The 22,726-nt window shown below is 40.2% G+C and overlaps 1 protein-coding gene across 5 annotated transcripts in view; it reads right to left on the bottom strand.

Annotated features, from left to right (window-relative positions):
* The window catches only part of mam (mastermind), a 400,368-nt gene extending 377,947 nt beyond the window's left edge, over positions 1-22,421 (bottom strand). For 3 of the 5 annotated variants that reach the window (XR_010518234.1, XM_065229419.1, XM_065229427.1), the window contains exons 1-2: positions 22,173-22,421; positions 20,570-20,977 (exon numbers count right to left, since the gene is read on the bottom strand). The gene's annotated coding sequence lies outside the window, so the exon portion shown is untranslated. The remainder of the gene's footprint in view (positions 1-20,569; positions 20,978-22,172) is intronic. The other 2 variants (XM_065229421.1, XM_065229420.1) reach the window with 2 other exon arrangements.
* Between the last annotated feature and the right edge of the window lie 305 nt (positions 22,422-22,726).

Genomic DNA, 22,726 nt, shown 5'->3' with positions numbered 1-22,726 from the left:
TTATGTTGTAGCTAATGAACTAACGCATCGTAACAAATCTATTATTGATTTGTGCACGGTGAAATCATTGCTATTATTGATCTTTTCTGATCGATAGAACGGAAATGGGCGATTACGACGAAGTAGCGCTCTACCAGCTATTAGTAGAAAAAGAAACAAACCAGAAAATACAATTGTATTAGGAAATCAGGCAGTAGAAAAGTGTGAACGAGTTAGGGATTTAGGAGTTATAATTGATTCAAAACTAGCATTCAATGATCATTATAATACAGTTATCAACAAAGCAAATACCTAATATGCTTGGCTTTATCAAACGATTCAGTTACAATTTTCATGACCCGTATACAATAAAATCACTGTACATTTCATATGTAAGATCAATACTTGAATATTACAGCATAGTTTGGTCACCTTTTTCATTCACGCATGAGGAACTATTAGAATCAGTGCAAAAGCAATTCTTACTATTTGCTCTTCGTAAATTAGGTTGGACAAGATTTCCTCTTCCATCTTATGAAGCACGCTGCATGCTCATCAACATTCAAACATTGAAAGCGCGTCGTGAATTTGCAATGGTTTCGTTTGTGAACGATATAGTATCGCATCGAATTGACTCAGTAGAACTGTTATCAAAGCTTAAATTTTACAAACCTTCTCGGCAACTGCGAACTCGAAATATATTTACTACAAATAACTATCGCACAAATTATGCCAAATTTGGTCCACTAAATCAAAGTATGACTGCTTACAATAAACATAGTGAAGCTATTGATTTTATAATGACAAAAACCAGATTAAAGCAGTACTTTATTTCTATTCGTAATTTTAACACATGACTTGTAACTTGTAAAAAATGGTCTACATCTGATTGACGACAAAATAAATAAATAAATAAATAAATAAATAAATGAATGCATTATGCAAAATAAACAGCTCACAGCTTCCCAGATCTATCAGCTTCTCGCCACCTTTTTGTATCTCTAGCTTCAATTCACATTGGGCCCATCCATGGACACTTGCAGCAACTTGTTCGAAGAGATAACGGCAAGGGCGTCCATAAACGCAGCGAGTAGATCTGATGCCCGGGATCTTCCCAAAAACATTGACGTCATGCACTGATAAAATTTCAAAGATTGTTTTTATGAGTTACACACATGATTTTTTGCAATGTGATCAACATAATTTTTTCCCCTGACCTACACTAAAATTCCCTGACATTCCCTGACTTTCCAGATCATAATTAGAATTCCCTGACATTCTCTGACTTTCCAGGTTTTTCCAGGTAGTCGACACCCTGATAATTAATCGTGCTAAAAAAATGGTTCATACAAATCATCATCCCGTATATTTGATCTTGAAGTTCTGAAGACTCAACAAGGTATACGATGATTCGATTTAATGATAGAATGGATAAACTTTCGTGAAGCCCCATAATATCATTGGTTTGGTTTATGTTAAACCCAAAACTTTTTTGGCCCATCATACAATAGTTGAGTACAATTAGAGGTTATTAAACTTGATCAAGTCGAACAGCAAGGATAGTCCACAATCTACCGATAGTTGTCTTGCTACAATGAGTGGTAGTTCCATATCATATCAATAGTACAATAAGATTTTCTGGACTAAGACTCCTGGCTGAGTGAATGCGAGTGAATGAGCGGACAACAGATTTTATTATTTTTGCTGGACTTCCTACATTCACTCTGTCAAGGCCTAGTCTCTTCGAGGATTGTTGATGGCAACTGTAAATTCAGTAGAGCCACAAAAAGGGCACCCAAATCGTTGTGTACCTCTCTACATTTTCTAATCAGAGACCATCCCCAACGACGTAAAGCGAAAAATCTGCGCTGGAAATAATGCGCCTCTCCGATTCTTGTTCTCATGTTTTAACCACACATGCTTATGAGCATTCATCACCATCACACTTGTTTCGGGTTGATTTTCTTTCTCAATTTCTCAGCATATTCCATCTTGCCACCATCCCGCCATGCGTCGCTTGTACCGTAGTCGTTTAAGGTGTAGACACCCCACCACTGCACACATTGAACTCGCTGGAAAAAGGCTAACGTTCGCTGGATCGTCGTCGTCGTCGTCGTCGTTCTCGGTTCTTGTTTCGTCTGGAATGAGAATGAAGTTGGTTCTGGTGGTTCTTTTTTGTTTTGTTTTCTTTTTCACCGTCGTACGCCTCCTCTTCACTTTCTGTCTTTATTTTGTGTGTCTCGGGATATACTTACATTTTTTTACGGGTTCATTCTTACCGTTTTCTCGCCTCACCAGGCATACGAGTGACTGCTCTCCGGTCCCCGTGTAGGTACATTGAGCTTCAAGGAAGTGATCGAGGGAAGAATCAGCCGAACAAATCTTCTAACCGAAGCCAGGAAAAAGCCATTTTTTTTAGTTTGGTTTCATCAGTCATGCAATGACATTTCCAATTTTCCCCCAAAATTTCAACCAGAAACCGAAAATGGCCTTAAGGCTACCAACATTCTGATCGAAAACGTCGTTAATCGAGTGAAAGGAATCGAAATTGGCAAACTGATAGAATTGAAATTGCAACCCTTCCAAGCGAAAAAAAAAAATAAAATCGAAAACCTGAAGGCAAAATAGCAACAGGAGCGAAGAACCCCTTTTGTCGAATATCTAAATAGCGAGCATGCTGACGACGACGACGACGACGGCGGTGATGATGACTCGCGCGCGCGTTCGCTCGCAAGGCTTTTAAACACCATGGAAATACCGTGTCGAGTAGCCGTCGACTTGTTGGAAGGATCATCAACAGGGTCACGGCTCATGATGAGGGAGAGACTGTCACACACATGCTCACGCTCACGTAGTTACCAACACAACCACCACCACCACCACCATACCATCAATAATATCAAGTGCGGTGGTGGTAATAAACATCTAGTAGTAGGCCGACGCGGTGTGTTGCGTGCCGCTGTACACGAACAGCGATATACGGTTGCATTGCATTGTGGTGGGTACCGAAAATCAACGGACGTCTTCTTTTTCATATCCTCTCTGATCGGAGCTGAGAGCGAGCGAGGCCATGCATTTCGATGGTTTCGATTACGCATTTGTCTGTGGTACGGTGCCTTGAATGCTTCCTTCTCGCGAGCACTAGAGTGCCCTTTGCGACCGGAGCGGAGGGTCGATTCAATGTTGAACGGTGTGGAATTTTCCTATTAGGATTTTCTCGTAGAATGTTGTAATGATTTGCTGAAATAGTCGTTTTTGCCTTTCTGGAAAATCTGATTTGAACTTTATTAAAAGTGCTGTCACCCCCCAGATCATGTAAATTGACTCCATCTTAACAGCATTCGCTTTCAATGTACAGTGGTCCAGGAGGGTATTTTTCAGGTAAAAACTTAAAAAGTGCATAAAGATGCAGTTTAATCAACCGGTGAAAAATAACGATTTTAAATTGGCTCACTACTTGACTAGCCTATTGGTCCCAAACAAAACGTTGAACGTACCCCATTCTAGTCAAAATTCTAGTACTACATTATGTTTGTTTTGATTCGCTATGAAAGTTTGACAGATAAAATGAGGGGTTAGTTGATTTTCCTATGTTTCGAGGGGTGCCAGTACCAGAGGATAGTACCAGAGCTGAGCCAAAACGTTAAGCACGTTTCTTCGGGACCTACTAGTCTTAGAGTTACCTCTATGGTTTAATCATGATGATGTCTTCCTACAAGTTTAGATTTGAAAAAAAGGCGCATCTGATAAAGGGGTCGTCCATAATTTAAATTTCTTAGGACAAAAAATATAATTTCTAACTTTTTTCTATGCGGTTTAGAAAAATAAAATGTTCCATAAAGTTGTAAATCTTATCATTTCCACAAGCTTCCACAAACTGAAAACATCAATGGTTTAAATCATCGTTTGCATTGAGATTTGAAGTTTTTTTTTAAGTAAGGTTTTTTTTTGATTTTTTTCACGGCATGCTATGTAAGAAAAAGTTTTTTTTAAATTTCCAAAACAATCAACTTTCTATAATACTTCAACCCTCACAAATGCAACATGTTAACCCGTAAAATACCAGGACGAACGATTTTTTTTTTTCAACAAACTCGATCTCAGCAATGCCTTCTCCGATTTTCATAAACTTGGATTTTTATTCAAGGGGAATAGTTGAACTAACTTTTGCCGTAGGTAACACCTGCATAGAACACTCCTCGTTTTTGGGAGATGTAAATATGTCTGTGTTTTTTTATACTTTTTTAACCAGTTTGACCAAATGTTTTAAATTTTTACGCGAATCGGTTGTCTGGGTGCAGCAAATGCTATCAGATAGATGAGATATGATTAGATATTTCCATAACGTATGGCTACGATATTACCGGTTCCGGGAGTCCCGAAAATCGGTTCTGTAGGACATAGTAATATCTCAGGCAAAAGTCCGGAGAACTTTGAGATTTTGGCGGAATTGCTTTTGTAAACAAACACGTCAATCGCCGATTTCTCGTGAATAAAATAACAATCTCGCGAACAAACTATACCAAACGATAGAGGAATCATTCCTATATCTGTTTGTGTTGTTAGTTTTTGAGATTGAGCTTTAATTCACGAGAAATCGGCAATTACGCCCTAATCTCAAAGTTCTCCGGAAGTATCTGTGGCATGTCAAATCAGGTCTAATAGGTAGTATCAAGTGAATGAAGATGATTTGAGGTGATTTTGGCCAGTTTGGCATCGGTTCCGGAACGCGGATCTGTGAATTCCGGCGAACGGTTTGTTGGAATATAATTACATTGAGGTTATGATATCATATTATGCCAAAATGACAAGCTATGATCAATGAAATCAGGTTGTAGTGTATCTGATGACATATGGGCACATTGGCATCGGTTACGGGAATTCCGTGGAATCCGGTTTCATACCCCACAGTATCATTCATGGTATAATAATCATGTTGAATATCAAATTATGTTAGCATGATAAGATAAAGGCAATAAAGATTATTTCCATTTCATAGATTCCGCAATACGATACGGTAAAAGGGATCCTGAAAACCAGTTCTTTAAGCCATAGTCATATTTGAGGCAAATGAATCATACTGCATATCAAATCATAGGATGTGGCCATGAACGATTATTTCAAATAATTTTATTGTCATATAGACACATTGGCATCTGTTTCAAGGGTTACAGTATCTGGTTCCGTAAATTATTGATTATGACTAGAAATGATATATTTGAAACTACTATATCGCGCGGTATGTAAAATCATGCATGTTCAACCGAGTATAGTAACCGAGAGTATGACCATAGAGGTAACTCTAAGACTAGTAGGTCCCGAAGAAACGTGCTCAACTTTTTGGCTCAGCTCTGCTACTATCTTCGGTCCCAAGCTAATCGACTCACCCCTCGAAACATAGGAAAATCCACGAACCCCTCATTGTATCTGTCAAAATTTCATAGCGAATCAAAACAAACATTGCGTAGTACTAGAATTTGACCAGAATAGGGCACGTTAATCGATTTGCTTGGGACCAATAGGCTAGTCAAGTAGTGAGCCAATTTAAAATCGTTAGTTTCCACCGGTTGGTATGACCATCCGCGATCTAGTCCAGGTTCACCGGAAATCATTCCAGCCCAATAAACGAGGCTAAAATATTTCATAGAGCACAAAAAATTAAATTACCATAGCAAACCCATGTGAATATTACAATGCCAATCATTCAGGAAATTGTGAAAACATTCCTTCATACGGGATCTGATCCAGGTTCTCCAGAAGTAATTTTGAACTAAAGGTCCTGGCTGTAATATTCCATGGAGTGCAACAATCCAAACAATATTACAATTCCAACGTTTCAGTTGGTTACTGAGGTCAGTAATCAACTGTCCAGTCGCGTCTTTCATAACGTTACCATTAAAAAAATGGATTTTTTTCGGATGATGATAAAAAAAAGCTAAGACAGATAACAGTTAACCGGAACATTCGCCATGACGGACGAAAACATGCGAGTAGGCATGTTTTTGAGTTCTTTCTTCGTTTTATTTATCAATTCCTCCTCAGTTTTCGCGACAAAATTGTTGGAGTAGATCTTACGCTTCAGGTTGGCCCAGAAATTCTCGATGGGACGCAGCTGGGGGACGTTGGGCGGGTACGCCGACTTGGGTACCACATCGATATTCAGCCGCTCCGTCTCCTCCAACGATCGCTTCGAGTAGTGGGCCGACGCCAGATCCGGCCAGAACACCGCGTCTTCGCTCTTATGGTATTTCTTGATGAACGACGCAACTTCCGGCAGGCATTTTGTACTATAAATTTCCCCGTTCACGGCCAGTTCGGAGCGAAAAAAGGGCGGCTTTGACATCCCCTTCTCGCTGATTGTCAGCCACAGCAGCACCTCTTCTTGGGGAACTTGGTGTGTGAAATGAAATTCACCTCGGAGCTCACTTCCTTCGTGGGGGAAGTAAAATACGAAGTGCCCTGCCAGTCGTTGCCATCCAGGGTGAGATAGGTCTCGTCGTCCATCGCCGGAAAAAACGAGTTGACCATCTTATTCAGCCGCTGCCGCTGCGTCATTGCCTGCAGCTCCGAAACCAGTGGACGTGACTTCCGCTTCCTGACATGTATGTTCATGTTCGCCAGGTACTGTTTGGCCGGTTGCACCGACCTCCCGGCCAAGCGCACGCAGCGATGTAGCCACTTTTCCCTCGGTCTTCCTCTTCAACATCCTTTGGAGCTTCTTGTCGCTCAGGGTCGTCGGCCGTCCGGAACGGGGCTTTCTTTCGATGCTCTGATTGTTGTCTAATATTGCCAAGATGTTGTAGATGCCGGAACGGGCGTATCCGGCGTCCACAAAGTGCCGCGGGATGTCCGTTTTCGACGCGGCGGGGTGCCGTTCTGTGAACGCGCACACTTCTGAACGGAGTTGCTTCACTGTTTTGGCCATCACGGTTAGAGTTCGACTGATAGAGCTGTCAAATTTTGTCTGCTGTATCATGGGTTACTATGATTGATCTTTAGATTCATCCTGGCTTCAATCAGACGTCGTGATATATCGCAGAGGAGGTGGATATAGCCGGTTGTTGCGGCATTCTCGCTTTCTTCGGTCAGGGAGTCCACCCACATTCCCTTGTCCCATCTGCAATTGCGGTTTACTTCCTTCTCTAGAGCCGACTACCGTTTACAGGCTTCGTTGTTGGCTACCCCGCTCTATCGCGGTTTTCGCTTCTCTACGCTCCACAATATTCTGCCAGGTTTAATCCATGATCCACTCTTTTCGCTCACGTAATGTAATATTCACAATAGGCAATATAATTTCTATAGTGATTTGATGTGCCGCACTCTATGGCGCAGCCATTGGTCTAGAATGATGTACAGGGAACAACTTGTCCATACAAGCGATCATATGGAAAACGATTAATTTCGACTTCCCCAAAGAGACCCTTGAATCAGATCCCGGAAGGTGTCACACTCAACCCAAGTAGAAAATTTCCATCTCGAAAAGTTGAAGCAGCCTGTTTATGACTGATACAAGTCGTATAGAAGTTGCCACGAACGATTCGTACTAGGGTAAGGAGTATTTTAGTCATGATCATAAGTCCAAAATCACTTTTGGAAAACTCTGGAACAGATCCCGGAAGATGCAAGTGACCTCAGCATCATGTTTGATTGGAATTGTAATATATACTTGACTTTGCTGTAGTGGGTTAGAGTTCCGCACTCTATGGAATATTTTAACCAGGATCATAAGTCCAGAATGACTTCCAGAGAACCTGTATCAGATCCAGATTTCCGGAATATTTTAGCTAGGACCGTTTTTTCGGAACCTAACACCACTGCGATCAGTAATTTGATCCCTAGTTAAGTGAATGTCCTATTAATCCATCACTATTGAAGGATGATGAAGTATTCAATTGTTTACAGTTGTCATTCTTGAAATTATCGATAATTGGGTCAACCTGTTTTTTAAACGAATAACGTGATCAAATTTAACGTGCTTTGATGAATATTTTCATGTGAAAATATTAGAGGGGAAGTTATTTTTCAATATAGGAGAGGTAATCTAAAATCGTGGTTTTTAGCTCAATTTTACTTATAAATAAGCTCTTCTCTGAACTAACTTTTTTACATGGTGGGTTTTGGATCAAGTTCGGTTCTGGCAACTTCCCCGGGAGCATCCGGGAAATGCCCGGAAGTGGCCAATGTGGTCATACATACTTAATATGGACACAATTGATCTTGTTGTTGAATTTTGGTGTATTTTGATGTGTCGGTTTCGTTCGGGCCATCTTCTCTTTTGACAGTGTTTAGATTTTTTCCACGCACGACCTCAAATAGGATCCAGTAAATTCATTCACAACTTTTGTATCGACCATACTGAAATACAGTTTTGGGCGACTGGAAGCTCGATACAATTTGATGGGTATATGGTTGGATTCAGCAGACCGATTTGCCTTTCCATATGCTCAACTTCTTGTGACGTTAATTGTGCATTTTCTTTGGCAAACAGTAATTTTATTGGGCGACATAAAGCAACTGATGATGGTAGAGTATTGACCCAAACAATTTCCTCCGTAGCCGACCCAGTTTGCTTTGCTACTATACGCAGAGGGGTCGAGAATACGAATATGTGCGAATCACTATACCCCTTAACTTCACCGTCTTTGAGCTCGACACTAAAACCTTGCTTATATTTGGCGTGATTACTGCTGCACATCCACTCGTAGATAACGGTTAGTTCATAGTTGCAGTTTTTTTACAGGAACCTGACTGCTTATTAAGCGGGTCGTAGTGTGGTCCAGAAGTTCTTGAAGCCTAACTTCTGCCACGGATGGCGAAATCGATATTCCTGTATAAAGCAAAAGTGTTATTACGGTTTTAGTTCATCCTATAGTAAGAACTTACGACTAAGCAACGCATATCGTGTGGCTTTGCTACTTGTGCTATTTCAAGTCGTAGTTTTATTCGTTATTTTTCGTGTCTTATCTAGTCAAAAATATTTATTTCTTGACCAAGTTTTTCGTTTTAATCATCCGGACATTATTGTTAAAAAATTGTGCTCGTAAAGTAGTTATTCGAAGTACAATTTAACTGTTTTTGTCCGTGCTGTGCTGTGCTATAGAGTTGTTTTTGTTCATTCTTCACCTACGTGCTATTGTTGAAACAGCACTCAATCATCCTGAGCTTGTTTGTCATCACCGTCCTACCGCCAACTTTTGTTCCTGCAAGAAGTCTAATTAAAGGCGTTTGACCGTTCAACTGCCAGCATGGAGACAAATTGTGCCAAGTGCTCGTTGGAAATTACTGGCATTGAGTATGTGACCTGCCGAGGATACTGTGGCAGTGTGTTTCACATGACGTGTTCCGGAATGTCTCGTGCCCTGTCTGGTTACTTCACATCCCATCGGAAAAACCTCTTTTGGATGTGCGATAAATGTGCGGAACTTTTTGAGAATTCGCACCTCCGATCCATCACCAATTTGGCAGTTGAAAAATCACCGCTGCTTTCTCTCACGGAAGCTATCACGAATTTGCAGACGGAAATAAAACAGTTGTCATCAAAGTCTGTCCCGTCAATTCTGCCACCTACTGTCAACCGATGGCAAACACTTGAAGCAACTCGACCATCAAAACGATTTCGTGGATCCGACTCTGTGGTGCCTAAAACATCTGAGTGTCTATCTGGTTCAAAACTGTTGGGTCAGAACGTCATCTCTGTACCTACATGTGAAAAACCGGCGGCAAAATTCTGGCTCTACTTGTCCCGTATCCAACGTGATGTGAGCAACGAAGCAATCTCTGAAATGGTGAAAGCCAACCTGGAACTCGTAAATGAACCTGATGTTGTGAAATTGGTCGCCAAAGGAACCGACACTAGTAACATGACCTTTATTTCATTCAAAGTCGGTCTAGACCCAGCTTTGAAGAAGAGAGCTTTGGATCCGTCATCTTGGCCCGAAGGAGTTCTATTCCGTGAATTCGAAGATCACTCGGCTCAAAAATTTCGGAGACCATCTGGTGTGAATCTAACACCCACGCCAGTGACACCGCAGACGACGTTTGCAGCAAATCAACCGTGGATGGACCCCGGGACGCGCAAAAATAAGCAGTTTGGAAGCCTCTTATCCACTCAGCACAGTCGCGCCGATAAATGGTGAATGCAGTCGAAGTCGTCCCGGCCCTGTGTCTGATGTGCGAGAAGAGGTCTTCCAGCTTGCTTGTCTAGGCAAGTATCAACATAATTTTCATAATTTCCTGCCTGATGATGATTCCCTCCTCAGATCACCAACTTGTTCTGCCGTTAGTACCTCCAGCTAACATGGACAACGCCTTGAACGTCCCCTACCTATGTCGGGACGCGCCGAAAATTCCTACACGCCGGCATCTCGTGACAACAGTTGTGGAATTGCTGGTGACAACGATGTTTGGCTTTACTTCCAAAACGTACGTGGTCTAAGAACCAAAATTGACAACCTGGTTGTAGCGGTATGTGATTGCAATTACGATGTCATCTTATTGATAGAAACGGGCCTTGACGACAGCATCAACTCACTGCAACTTTTTAGTACTGACTTTAATGTATTTCGCTGCGATCGCAGTGCTCGTAATAGCCAGAAAGCGAAGTTTGGAGGAGTGCTTATTGCCGTGGCCAGCGTTTACAAGTCTGTTGAGATAAAGACTATTAATGGTAGTAACCTGGAACAAGTAAGTGTGTCTGCCTGTATTCGCGGAAAGCGGTTCGTGCTTTGCGCTGTATATATTCCTCCAGATCGTAGTCGGGACGTAGGTGTTATCGATGCCCATTTAGCTACTCTTCGTGAATTACGTGATGCAACTCCAGATGGTGACCTTTTGCTTGCTTATGGTGACTACAATCAACCACACATAGCATGGGATTGTCTTGATGATGGAATCTTAAACCTTGATCCTTCCACGACGTCTGCTGCCAGTGCTGCTCTGATGGATGGAACGAGCTTCCTGAATATCCGGCAATACAACTCTATTCGCAATCACCTGGGGTGCATCCTAGATTTGGTTTTCTGTGATTCCGATTGCAACATTGTAGTTAACGAAGCGGTGTCCCCATTGCTGGCTATTGATTTGCATCATTCACCGATTTTATTCTCCTTACCAACTCAATCCGATTGTGTTGACCGTGTGGAATCCCTTGATGCTGGTGAACATACGCTCGACTACTCAAAAATCGACTTCGTCATGCTCAACGGGTTCCTGATGAGCTGTGATTGGAGCAGCATTCTGGCAACAAATGACGTCAACGATATGGCAGCACAATTTTGCAACATAATTTGCAATTGGCTCACCGATAACACTCCAAGACGAAAACCTCCTATATCTCCTGCTAGGAGTTCTACTCTCCTGCGGCTTTTGAAACGCGATAAAAATTCCTGGCAGCGTAAACTTCGCCGACATCGAACTTCTGAAACGAAACGCAACTTTCATCGCGCTTGCAACGCCTATCGTAAGCTTAAATCAACCCTATACAAGTCATATGTCTTGCGTGTCCAGACCAATTTACGTAGAAATCCCAAGAGCTTCTGGAAGTTTGTGAACTCCAAGCGAAAATCGTCGAATATTCCTTCATCCGTATTTTTTGGCGATTTGGAGTCTACTTCTATGCTCGAATCGTGTGATCTATTTTCCCGCCACTTCAGTTCTGTTTTTTCGGATTCAGCCGCCAACGCAGATGAAGTAGAAAGAGCGGCTTGCAATGTTCCTGAGGGTCTCATCGATTTGCGTACATTTGTGGTTAGCAATATGTATGTCGTTAAAGCTGTTAGGAAGTTGAAGAAATCTGTTTCACCGGGTCCTGATGGTGTACCTGCAATAATTTTTTACCGCTGTGTTGCTGTTTTAGCTGATCCCCTAGCTCGCATCTTTACCGCTTCGTTGCACCAAGGAGTTTTCCCCGAAATATGGAGACATTCCTTTATGTTCCCTGTCCATAAGAAGGGCGACAAACGTGACGTGACAAATTATCGTGGCATAACAAGTCTATCTGCAGCTTCAAAATTATTCGAGATCATTGTGAACGATGCTATCTTCTTTCATGTCAAGAGCTACATTTCAGCAACGCAACACGGATTTATGCCAGGACACTCAGTTACATCAAATTTGCTGGAGTTCACCTCAACATGTATAAATCACTTGGAAAATAGGGCCCAAGTAGATACCGTTTATACCGATCTGAAAGCGGCATTCGATTGCATCGATCATGGTATTCTTCTTGGGAAAATGTCTCGCCTGGGAATTTCGGATGGTTTGGTTGATTGGCTGAAATCATATCTTTCCAACAGAACACTTCGTGTCAAGCTGGGTTCGTGCACTTCATCACCATTTGCTGCAACCTCCGGTGTTCCCCAGGGCAGCAATTTAGGACCATTGCTGTTCACAATCTTCTTCAACGATGTGACGCTCCTCTTGCCGAGTGGTTGTGTGCTCATATACGCCGATGATCTCAAACTATACATTGTTGTCAAGAACGTCGAGGATTGCTGTCAGCTCCAAGCAATGTTAGACCAATTTGTTGATTGGTGCCGCTTAAACAAGCTTTCCGTCAGTATATCAAAATGTGTGGTCATGACATTTAATCGCACAAGAACGCCAATCCTATTCGATTACTCAATTGATGGATTTGTACTAGAAAGAGTAGAACAAGTAAGCGACCTAGGTGTAATGCTGGACCCTAAACTTACGTTTGACTTACACCGTTCAATGGTAATCACTAAGGCTAATCGTCAGCTTGGTTTTATATCAAGAATCTCAAGAGATTTTTCGGATCCGTACTGTTTAAAAGCACTGTACTTTTCACTCGTTCGTCCGATTATCGAGACTGCATCTGTTGTTTGGACTCCCTACCAACTTTCCTGGAACATCAGAATAGAACGTATCCAAAAAACATTCATTCGTCGAGCATTAAGACAACTTCCTTGGAGAGATCCACTAAACTTACCTCCGTATGCTGAGAGATGTCGCTTGCATGGACAAGTTACAACGACGACGACAAATTCAACAGGCAACATTCGTCGCGAAGTTATTAAGTGGTGAAATTGACTCTACCCATTTACTCTCTTGCTTGAACTTTCGTGCGCCAAGCAGATTTCTACACTCAACGTTCCTATTCCGTCAAGACTCACACCGCTCTTCTTTTGGACAACATGAACCTGTTACGAGTATGATTCGCACGTTTTCTACAGTTGAAGAGTTGTTCGAGTTTGGGGAACCTGCAGCACAATTCCAGAGACGTATTATTAACTCCAGATACATTTAGTATTTGTTATGGCTTCTGGTTCATTAAGACTTATTGTCAGATGGATGTATTAAATAAAAATAAAATAAAAAATATAGTCCCTTTCAAAATTTACCTGATGGATAATACATTTCCTTTGCTTCGAGAATTTTGCCATACGCTGGATACATATCTGCGCCGTTTTGAAGAATACTAAGCCGAATACTCGTGTATTGCGCTTTCGAGAAATTCTTTTGGGGAATACGATTTGATTTTGGTTTCTGAGGTTTCCATTGAACTTGGTGCTTTCATGATGTTCTCTATAATATCGGCATTCTTCTTTCCTGTTACGTAAAATAAGGTAATGAATTTGGCATTAATTTCAAATATCATCAAGTTTAATACCTGGCGGTTCAACACTAGATGCTGCGGCAAAAATCAGTTCCTCTGGAGAAAAATGCTCCCGCAATTCACGCGTCCTATTTTGTTTGATTCTTGTGCTCGACTATGAGAACGTTTTCTTCGGGCGACCCGTTGGCGTACTCGAGACGTTCAGCGTCTCGAAAATTAGATTTACCTTCAACCAGTTCGAACAGAGTTTTTCAAATCTTCCCCAATGGCGGCTGCTTTTCCTCCACCAATTGTTGAACTAGGCAATGAACCTTGAAATCTTGTTTTTTTTTCCGCTTCCGTGATATTCAACACACTACCAGATATTTTTTTGCTCATGATCCAACAGCTCGGTCACAACTTTCCCTTCAATTAAAATGTTAATCAGCTCCTTGTTTGCAATGAATATTCCTGTAAATAATTATTACTAATAAAAGACCTACAATACTTGTGAAAAAAAACACTTACTTTCCGTCATCTTCGAAACCCTTAAGCTCCAGCGCGTGCAGTTTTCTATTAATAATGAATAATAATACTGTGAAATATTGAATAATGAAAACTTCGACTGATTCACAACTGGCGGAACTAGAGAGTATCGATACAACAAGGCTGGATACTAGAGATTCGATTGAAATTCGCTTCGTCAGATTATTTTCGGTTAACGATCCGCAGTATTGAAGGTATTTAATAATTCTGATCATAATGTCAGTTTTGATACTCCCCGAACCAACGAAATCCAAATGCATAGATAACTTCGTTCAGATATTGTGAGAGGTAGTTCATGCTGATGGTTAATGTTGACGTATGAACTACGTCTTTGTGGAATAAACTGGGGTGCAAATCGAAACCATAGTGTGACGAAACAGTGTCAGGTTTGACACACTTATAGCTTGACCAATTATGAATGGATTTTGAATCTTATTACAAAATTTGATGTAAGATTAGTTTGGTGTAAATATTATAGTTGTTTGTCAATAGTAAAGTATTTTTAAATTGATCAAACATTTTTACCATAGTGAGGTTATAAAAGAGTGCACCTGTAATTATTGTGTTAGTTCATCTGCGGATGTATTAACGCAACAGAAAGTCAGTAAAGCGAAACGATCAAAGCTGATCGGGCCTTTTAAAATGTTCATCGAGATTGGTTCTCCAAACCGTCCTGGAGCTCAGATGATTTGTTATACTAGATCAACCATCACTATGATAATGACTGTAATTTTAAAATATGTCCAAACAGATTCATAGTGTCTATGTGGATAATGCACGATTTATGTATACTAGATATTCTAGGTTCTCTAAATCGTCCTACAGTTCAGAGGGTTTGTTCTACAAGATCAACAAAAACTGGAATAATTTCTGTGGTATCGAAATATCGATTTGAAAATCCTACAACATCTGACATACACGGAAATAGGTTGGCATAATCCACCATAATGAACCAAGATGTCGGCTTCCGGATTCAGAGAAGTGTTAAATACCGTACAATATGGGTATTTTTGGAATCGGGATGACGTCTAGATGCCGGAAATCGATGTCCAACGCCATTTTGGCAGCTGCCGGTTTCACAAAAAGCATCAAATACTCTACAATATATTCGGAACGGGGACGACACGTAGATGTCCAACCCCATATTGGAATCAAAGATAGTGGCTTTTGGTTTCAGGAAGGTGAGAAATGCTATCAAATACGCATCAATATGGGTATTTTTGTAACCGGGGTGACGTCTAGAGGCCGGAAATCGCTGTCCTTAACCATGTCGAAATACAAAATGGTGGCTTCCGGTTTCAGAAAGTGTCAAATACCCGTCAATATGGATATTTCCGGAACGAGGACGACACGGGGATGCCAAAAATCGATGTCCGACGCCATCTTGAAATCTTCAAATTTAGAGATCTATAAGCCCCTAAATCTTGAGATTTCTGTTTTTGAAACTGTGATTTTTTTAACTTTATTATTGAGATTTTTAGCCAACGGCTAGTTTATCTCAAGGTGAAATTGCGAAGTGTGATATGAATGAGGACTCTTTAAACAAACCTTTGCTTCTAACAAATTTACGGATTTCCAGTTTGTTTAAATTTTCCGCAAATTTTCAACGATTAAGGATCTTATCTAGCGGAATTTTGATTACAACATGATATCAAACTCTTATGATTAAAATATTTCATAAACAACGCTAGTTTAATAACTCTTATTATTAAAAAGACTGACTGCTGAAGTTCATAGAACCTACCTAAAGTTCGTAGAACTTCTCTGAAGCGTTAAGGTCTTTCCTGAAGGGTTCATTGAAGTTTGTATTGCCTGAATTTCACGGGACTTCCCCGAAATTCGAAGGACTTTTTTTAAGATCTCAGGACTTCCCTGAAGTTCGGAGTTTTTTGAAATTCATAGGAATTTCTTAAATATCGTAGAAGTACCACGAAGTTCGTAGAAATTCTCAGAAGTTCGTAAGACTTCCTTCAAGTTCGAAGAACTTTCTCGAAGATCTGAGGACTTCCCTGAAGTTTGAAGGATTTAAAGGACCCTAAATTTAGAAGAGCTTCCCTGAAGTTCATACGGCTTTAAATATCGAAGGGTTTTCCAAAAGTTTGTTAATTTCTTGGAAATTCCCTGAAGTTTGGAGAGCTCCCATGAATTTCGTAGGACTACCTGTAGTTCAATAGACTTCTCGGATGATCTAGGAACCTTTTTGAGCTTGGAGAACTATGTTAAGTTCAGAGGACTTCCCAAGAGTATTGAAGACTTCTCTGAAGCTCGGAAAAAAATCCATAAGTGTCATAGGATTATCCTTAAGTTTTAAGCAATTCCTAAATGTCGTAGAAGTTACATTAAATGTGTAGAAAATTCTGTAAAATTCGTAGTTATTCCCCAAAGATTAAAGGACTTCCCTAAAGTTCGCAAGACTTCTCTGAAATTTGTAGAACTTCTCTGAAGGTTCGGAGAGATTTCCTTACGGTCGTAGGTCATCACAGTAGTTCACAGGATTTTCCTGAAACTTGTAAGACTTTCCCGAATTTTGTAGAACTTGCATGAAGTTCAAAGGCCTTATCTGAAGTTTTTAGAAATAGAACTTTTTTATTGAACATGTTGAACAGGTACTTCAAAGTAGTTACGCGTCGGCACTGCTTAAGTCTGCTATCAATTAAGCACAAATCATACATGCAATTGATTCGAGAAAAAAAAAAAATTAAAAATAAATACAAAAAAAATTTTCAAATTCTTATGGTAAATTTTGTTCATCAATGTTTAGTTGTTTGAAAGATTTAGCTTGAACAAAATGGTTAGTTTTGACCTGATTATAAAAAGAAACTTTGACATACATAAAATTTAAAACCTATTTAAATTATACAAATAAGATTATTTTCCTGGTAGACTTATGAAATTCCTAGTTTTTTCCCGGTTTTTCCTGGTGAGAATAAATTTCCGACATTTTCCCGGTTTTCCTGGTTCACTTGCCACCCTGCAAGTTTTAAGTTCCGAGATCTTGACGGAAGACCAAATAACTTCAAAGAAGATTAGACATTTTTAGGCAGTCTTTGAGATCTTCAGGAAAGTTCCGAGTAGCGCAAGATCAAAGAACTTCAGATCACTTCCACCAACTTAAGGACAACTATCAAGAAATATCAAGGAATTATTACAAATGGCGGTGTTTCATTAATATTATCCAACTTACCGGAACATGAAAGTAACGTGAACGTTTCGAATAGCTCACGAAAAATTCCCGGAGCTTCAGTGAAGATCAAAGAACTTCAAGGCTGTTCAATTAACTTCAGAAAATAGGTGGAAACTGTTAACAAGTTCTACTAAATTCAGGGAAATATAGAGATCTTTAAGAAAGTTTACAGAACTTTAGGAAAGCATCGAAAACCAGTGGCGTCACCCTAACCTCAATCTACCTGTTCAACAACTCTCAAAACGTAAACAAACAAAACAATATTGGTTCCAATGGATACAAATAAGTGAAACTAGAAGACCCCATGCCTTTTGAAACTGATTTGAATGTAAACATGACCCTAAATAACGTTTTCAAAGTTGTTGAACAGGTAAAAAGTGAGGTTACGCGACGCCACTGTCGAAAACGTCAAGTAACAAGACTAGATTTCCGGAGAAGTTTAAAGATCTCGAGGAGTAAGTTCTGATATATTACGTGCAGTTTGATGAACTTTGAAAGACCCTCAAGAGCTTCAGTGGAAATCTTATAGCAAAATAGTTTCAACTTCAGCAAAATAATCGGAGTTTTAAAAAAGTTCCGAAAATCTTAGGGAAGCTCATAGAACTCCAGTGAAGTTTAGGAAAACTTTTAAATCTTCATGAAAGTTCAAAAAATGTCATTGCATAGACTCCAGAGCAGTTCAATGATCATCAGGATTACACAGATTGATTGAAGTTCCGTACACATTAGGGCAGTTTCAATTCTAGATAGAGCTGGAATTAGGGCGTAACAGCTTTTGTAAACAATGACTTCTCTCGCTGATTTCTAAAAAGTCAAGGCTCGCTCACGTAAACTAACATCACCATCGGATAGGGGAAGGCTTTCTCTATCTGATTGTTGTATTGGTTTGCGTGGGCGTACCTTGAATTCCTATTCCAGAGAACTCATTGTTTACAAAAGCTGTTACGCCCTAATTCCAGCTCTATCTAGAATTATGGTGGGAACTTCAGGGAAGATCACCGCAGTTCTATTTTTTTAGAAAGATATTAGTATTCAGGAGGTCCAGAGAACTTTAGAGAAGCTAATAAAACGTCTGAATATTTCACAGAAGTTCAGAGAACTCAAAGGAAAAAAAGTCTGAAAAACTTCATTTCTTGTGAACTATAAATCAATTCCGAGATCATCAGACAAGATCAAAGATCTCCAGAGTCATTCAGATGAAAGATCTTAAGATTTGTTGAGAAGTTTTGAAATTTTCAGGGAAGTTCTAAATATTTCAAGATGTTCCGACAATTCCACAAAAGTTGCGGAAATATTACAAAAAATGGTGAAACTTTCGGGAAGATCAAATAACATAACACAGTCCCATTAAGTTTATGAAAACTGTGGGAATTTTTAAAAAACATCTGGATACTTCAGGGAAAGTATTTCAGGATAGCCCAATGAACTTCAAGAACTTCCCTGTAAAAGACGTTAGGGGCTGTTCATTAACAACGTAGTTTTTTTTTTTTTTTTTTTTTTTTAAGTTCTTGACCTCCCCCCTCCCCCTGCGTAGACAATTGCCTATACAATTTTTTTTATGTTGTATGGGCCGTGGATAATTGCCAACCCCCCCCCCCCTTAAACTGTCTACGTAGTTTGTGGACAGCCCCTTAGGGAATTTTAGGAATGTTTAGAGATCTTTGTGAAAGATCCGTGAACTTCAAGGCAGTTCTGATAACTTTTGGGAAAACAAGGGATCTTAAGTGCTGCTTTATGAACATCAGGAAAATATAGGACCTATAGATAAGGTCTGAAAACTTATGGAAAGTTTCCAGAACTTCAGGAAATGACATCAGCATGGCGGGATAGACCAATAGTAAAGGGTTTTGCTTATCAAGGTGATGGTGAATGCATGTTCTGATGTGTTGCATTTCTGCACAAATCTAGTCTTAATGTCAACAATTTTAAAATCTAATTTAGGAACGTTCGCATCTTGGTGGAGATCAAAAATTCTTGTATCAAAGGGACGATCAAGAACCATCCTCAGCATTCTATTCTGGATTTTGTTCCTATGAGTCTGGGCACATGATTGCCACACCGAATATGGGTAGAGGATCGCAGGTGCTATGATTTGTTTGTAGACAGCCAGTTTGTTCACCCTTGAGAGGCTGAATCTGCGACAAATCAGCGGATACCAAAGCAGAAAACATGACTATGGTTTTCTCTACATGCGAACGGAATAGGAGCTTTTTTCATCCCGAGATAGGTTACTTCGGCAGACCACTCAACCCATGTGCCATCCATGATTACAGTACAAGATGGAGCCTGTTTTAGTTTGGGCGATTTCCGATGGAGGAACATAATTGTTCGAGTTTTAGAGACATTGATTTGATTTTTCATGTGTTAAAGGCATCAAGGCATCGTTGAAGTTTGTCAAAACATTTCAGATCCGTCACCTATTTGCTATTGTATGCACATTTGTTGAATTTAAGTTAGTGTCAGTGTTTAGGTATCTGTAATTGAAGTCCGTGATAGGGATTTGATATCGGAGTAGTTTATCTACACTCGATAGTCGTGGCAAGCAAGTAAGCAAGTTTGATAACCTTTCAATAGTTTGCTAATGATAAACAATTATAATTTAAAAACCTCAACAAATATTACTTGAAATCTGATTCAAATGGAAAATAAAGATTGTAAATCCATCCAAAAATAGCCTAGTTCTAAGCGTTTAAAACCTTACATGTTTTTGTGACGCTGCTACGATGAAATGGTACCTCATACCATAGCCCATTCTACAAAGACGTAGTTCTACATCAAAAGGAAAAATAGAACAATCTGCGTGCATTGTTGGTCTATTTTTAGCCAATCTATTTTAAACTGCAAAGCAAATATGTGAGTTGACAATCTGGAAAGTTAAAATCCAGCTTCTCCAGGGAAGCCATAGAACTTCTCCGGGAGGTTCGTAAGATTTTTCGGTGGAAATAATGCGACATTTTTTGGACATCAACTGGACTTCTCAGGGGGAGGCCATAGGACTGCTCGTAGGAGTTCATAGAACATTTAGGTTAACTTCAAAGAAATGTTATGTGTTCACACAATGGATAATTGTTTTTAGATTTAAATTTATACGTATTTGACAGTGGTATTTTCCGAAATTTTCTATTCAATGGACAAACCAAACTTTCAATTTATTATAAGTCACCTTTATGCTGCTTTAAATTGTGTGGATGCCTTAAGGACTAGGTGATAACGGCCATTTGTGGATCCCATCGATCTTGTTCTTAAGATAGATTTTGATACGATTTTGAAGTATCGAATGGACTAGTTGTGGAAAATCTACTTACCTTTTTCAAATTTTGTAATCCAGTTATTTTACATTCCCATGTCACTGGATTTTGTTCATTAGTTATCCAATTTTTGTTCAATAGTAGCTGTACAGTTTCCTTTACATATTTTGATTTTGTTTCACGTGTTCTCCGATTTGATTTTTCTCCTTCTTCAAAAACCACTTTGAAATCTGATTCTCACGAATGACTTTCCTCTGTTTGTTTTCTCGAAACATTTATCCACTTGCTCATTTCACTTGGAATGATCTGGTATATTCATTCATTTTCCGGCACTTATCCAACCTACAACTGCTCATTCCAGTATTAAGGTTAATGTCACTTTCTTCTTATTCTTTCCAACCGCACTGATTTCACCTTAATTAATCGACAATCACCGCCCAGGTCTGCGGGTACAAAATATTCTCACTAAAAAAACACAAATGAAACGGGAAGAAAAAAAAACGCAAAATCAACAAACAACATCGGAAAGAGTATCAAAGTAGGCTTCATCGTCGGTTTTTTCCCTTCACCACTCTGTTTCGTCGTTCGGTTTTCTTCTACCATCATCATTTCTCTTCCTTTCCCTTCCCGATCGCGATCTATCGTCGTTCGTCTTCGTTGTAACCGATCATCATCATCATCGTTTTGTATTGCTATTCTCTTGTTTCTTGTTCAACAACTACCACCACCACCACCACCACCGCCCAGCCACGCAAATGACCAAAAAACCGGTGTTTTGTTGTTTTGTCTCATCGGCCCCTTCGGTGTTCAGCTTTTTTTTGTGTTTGAGGGATTGGATTTACGACGATGATGACGGGTGTAAATAAGTGAATGCGAATGGGTATTTACAATAATCGCTTCGAGTGTGTGCGGTTTGTTCTGCTGCAGGTGTGAGTGCCGCGCTCTGTCGTCACTGCGGTCGTGAGAGTGTTGTTTTTATTCCCTATCCTGCTTGATCCGAATATGCTTCCTTTGGTGAAGCTTTGATTGATTTTGACATTGGAATCATATTCAGTTGGATACATATTTTGACTTAAAACATAAGCTCATAAACATAAACTCAAAATTTGTTCTAGCAAAAATCTAAATTGTTTTTGAACAAACAGCACAATAATTTCTCAATGAAAACAATTAACAAAATTTAATTACGAACGAAACAAAAAATGCAATTATTTGACTATCGCCCTCGCCTAACAAAAACTGCCCCTACTTGTACAAAGCTCACTTCGATCAAAGCAGTACGAAGCATGCGACCAACCACCACCGATCGGAGAGCGATCATCGCGATCGCTCCAACTACCTTTCGCTCACGCAATCCAATCCTGTCCTGATCCGATCTGCCAGTCCTGTGTATACGAACACCCTCACTAACACCAGTCCGCTAGTCCGTGGAAGCAAAAACATAAGTAAAACCCTTCGGGGTGGATAGGTCACTCATTGCGAAACTATTCTGCATTTTAGGGGGCCTACTCTGCCACTGCCCCTGACAAGCGAGCGGAACTGTCAATTAGCGGCACCACCACCACCACCAACTTGGCGTTCTCCTAGTCACCACTTGCGCTTGTTTTGGACCATTCGCACCGAAATCCACAATAGCACTTAATACTTCAAAGAATCGCACATTCAAATCACTCACTGGCTGCACCATTCCGTGCCGCAAATGTCACACACCGGAATACTTTCTATTCCAACGGCACTGGAACACTGCCCGGTCATCTAGTGCAACAATGAAAATAAGTTGAAAAGGGTTGCACCAGGATCCTTTTTGCACACAGAGGAAAAAAAACCCCTTATAAATAGCCGCCAATGATATTCTTGTCAGTCGTCAAAGGAATGGCTAACGTCGAATTCAAAACGCCGCCATACGCGTAGAAATGTAGCGAACAACTACCGACTCGGCGACGGCACAACACACGGTTGACCCTCACTCGCTTTCCTCTTCCAATCCACTATTACGAATACATTCAAACCGTTTCCTCCGGATGGTGGATGAAATTCAGTGCTGATTGACTATCTCTTTCTACCTCAGTACTCCTCCTCTGGACGAACGGGATGCCAATATAGCAACGCTGTTGCTTTCGCTTCTGAACTGGAGTGTGTGTGGATGGATGCGTTCAGAAATATTTTTGCCCTTTCGTCTTGCACCTCGTTCGTGTCACAATAGGCTTTGAATGT

This window comes from Ochlerotatus camptorhynchus, unplaced genomic scaffold (genome assembly GCF_037179485.1).
Source record: "Ochlerotatus camptorhynchus isolate MF236.1 unplaced genomic scaffold, CSIRO-AGI_Acam_v1.1 ptg000314l, whole genome shotgun sequence".
In the NCBI taxonomy this organism is placed as follows: domain Eukaryota; kingdom Metazoa; phylum Arthropoda; class Insecta; order Diptera; family Culicidae; genus Ochlerotatus; species Ochlerotatus camptorhynchus.
This window is presented reverse-complemented; position numbering and strand designations above follow the sequence as displayed.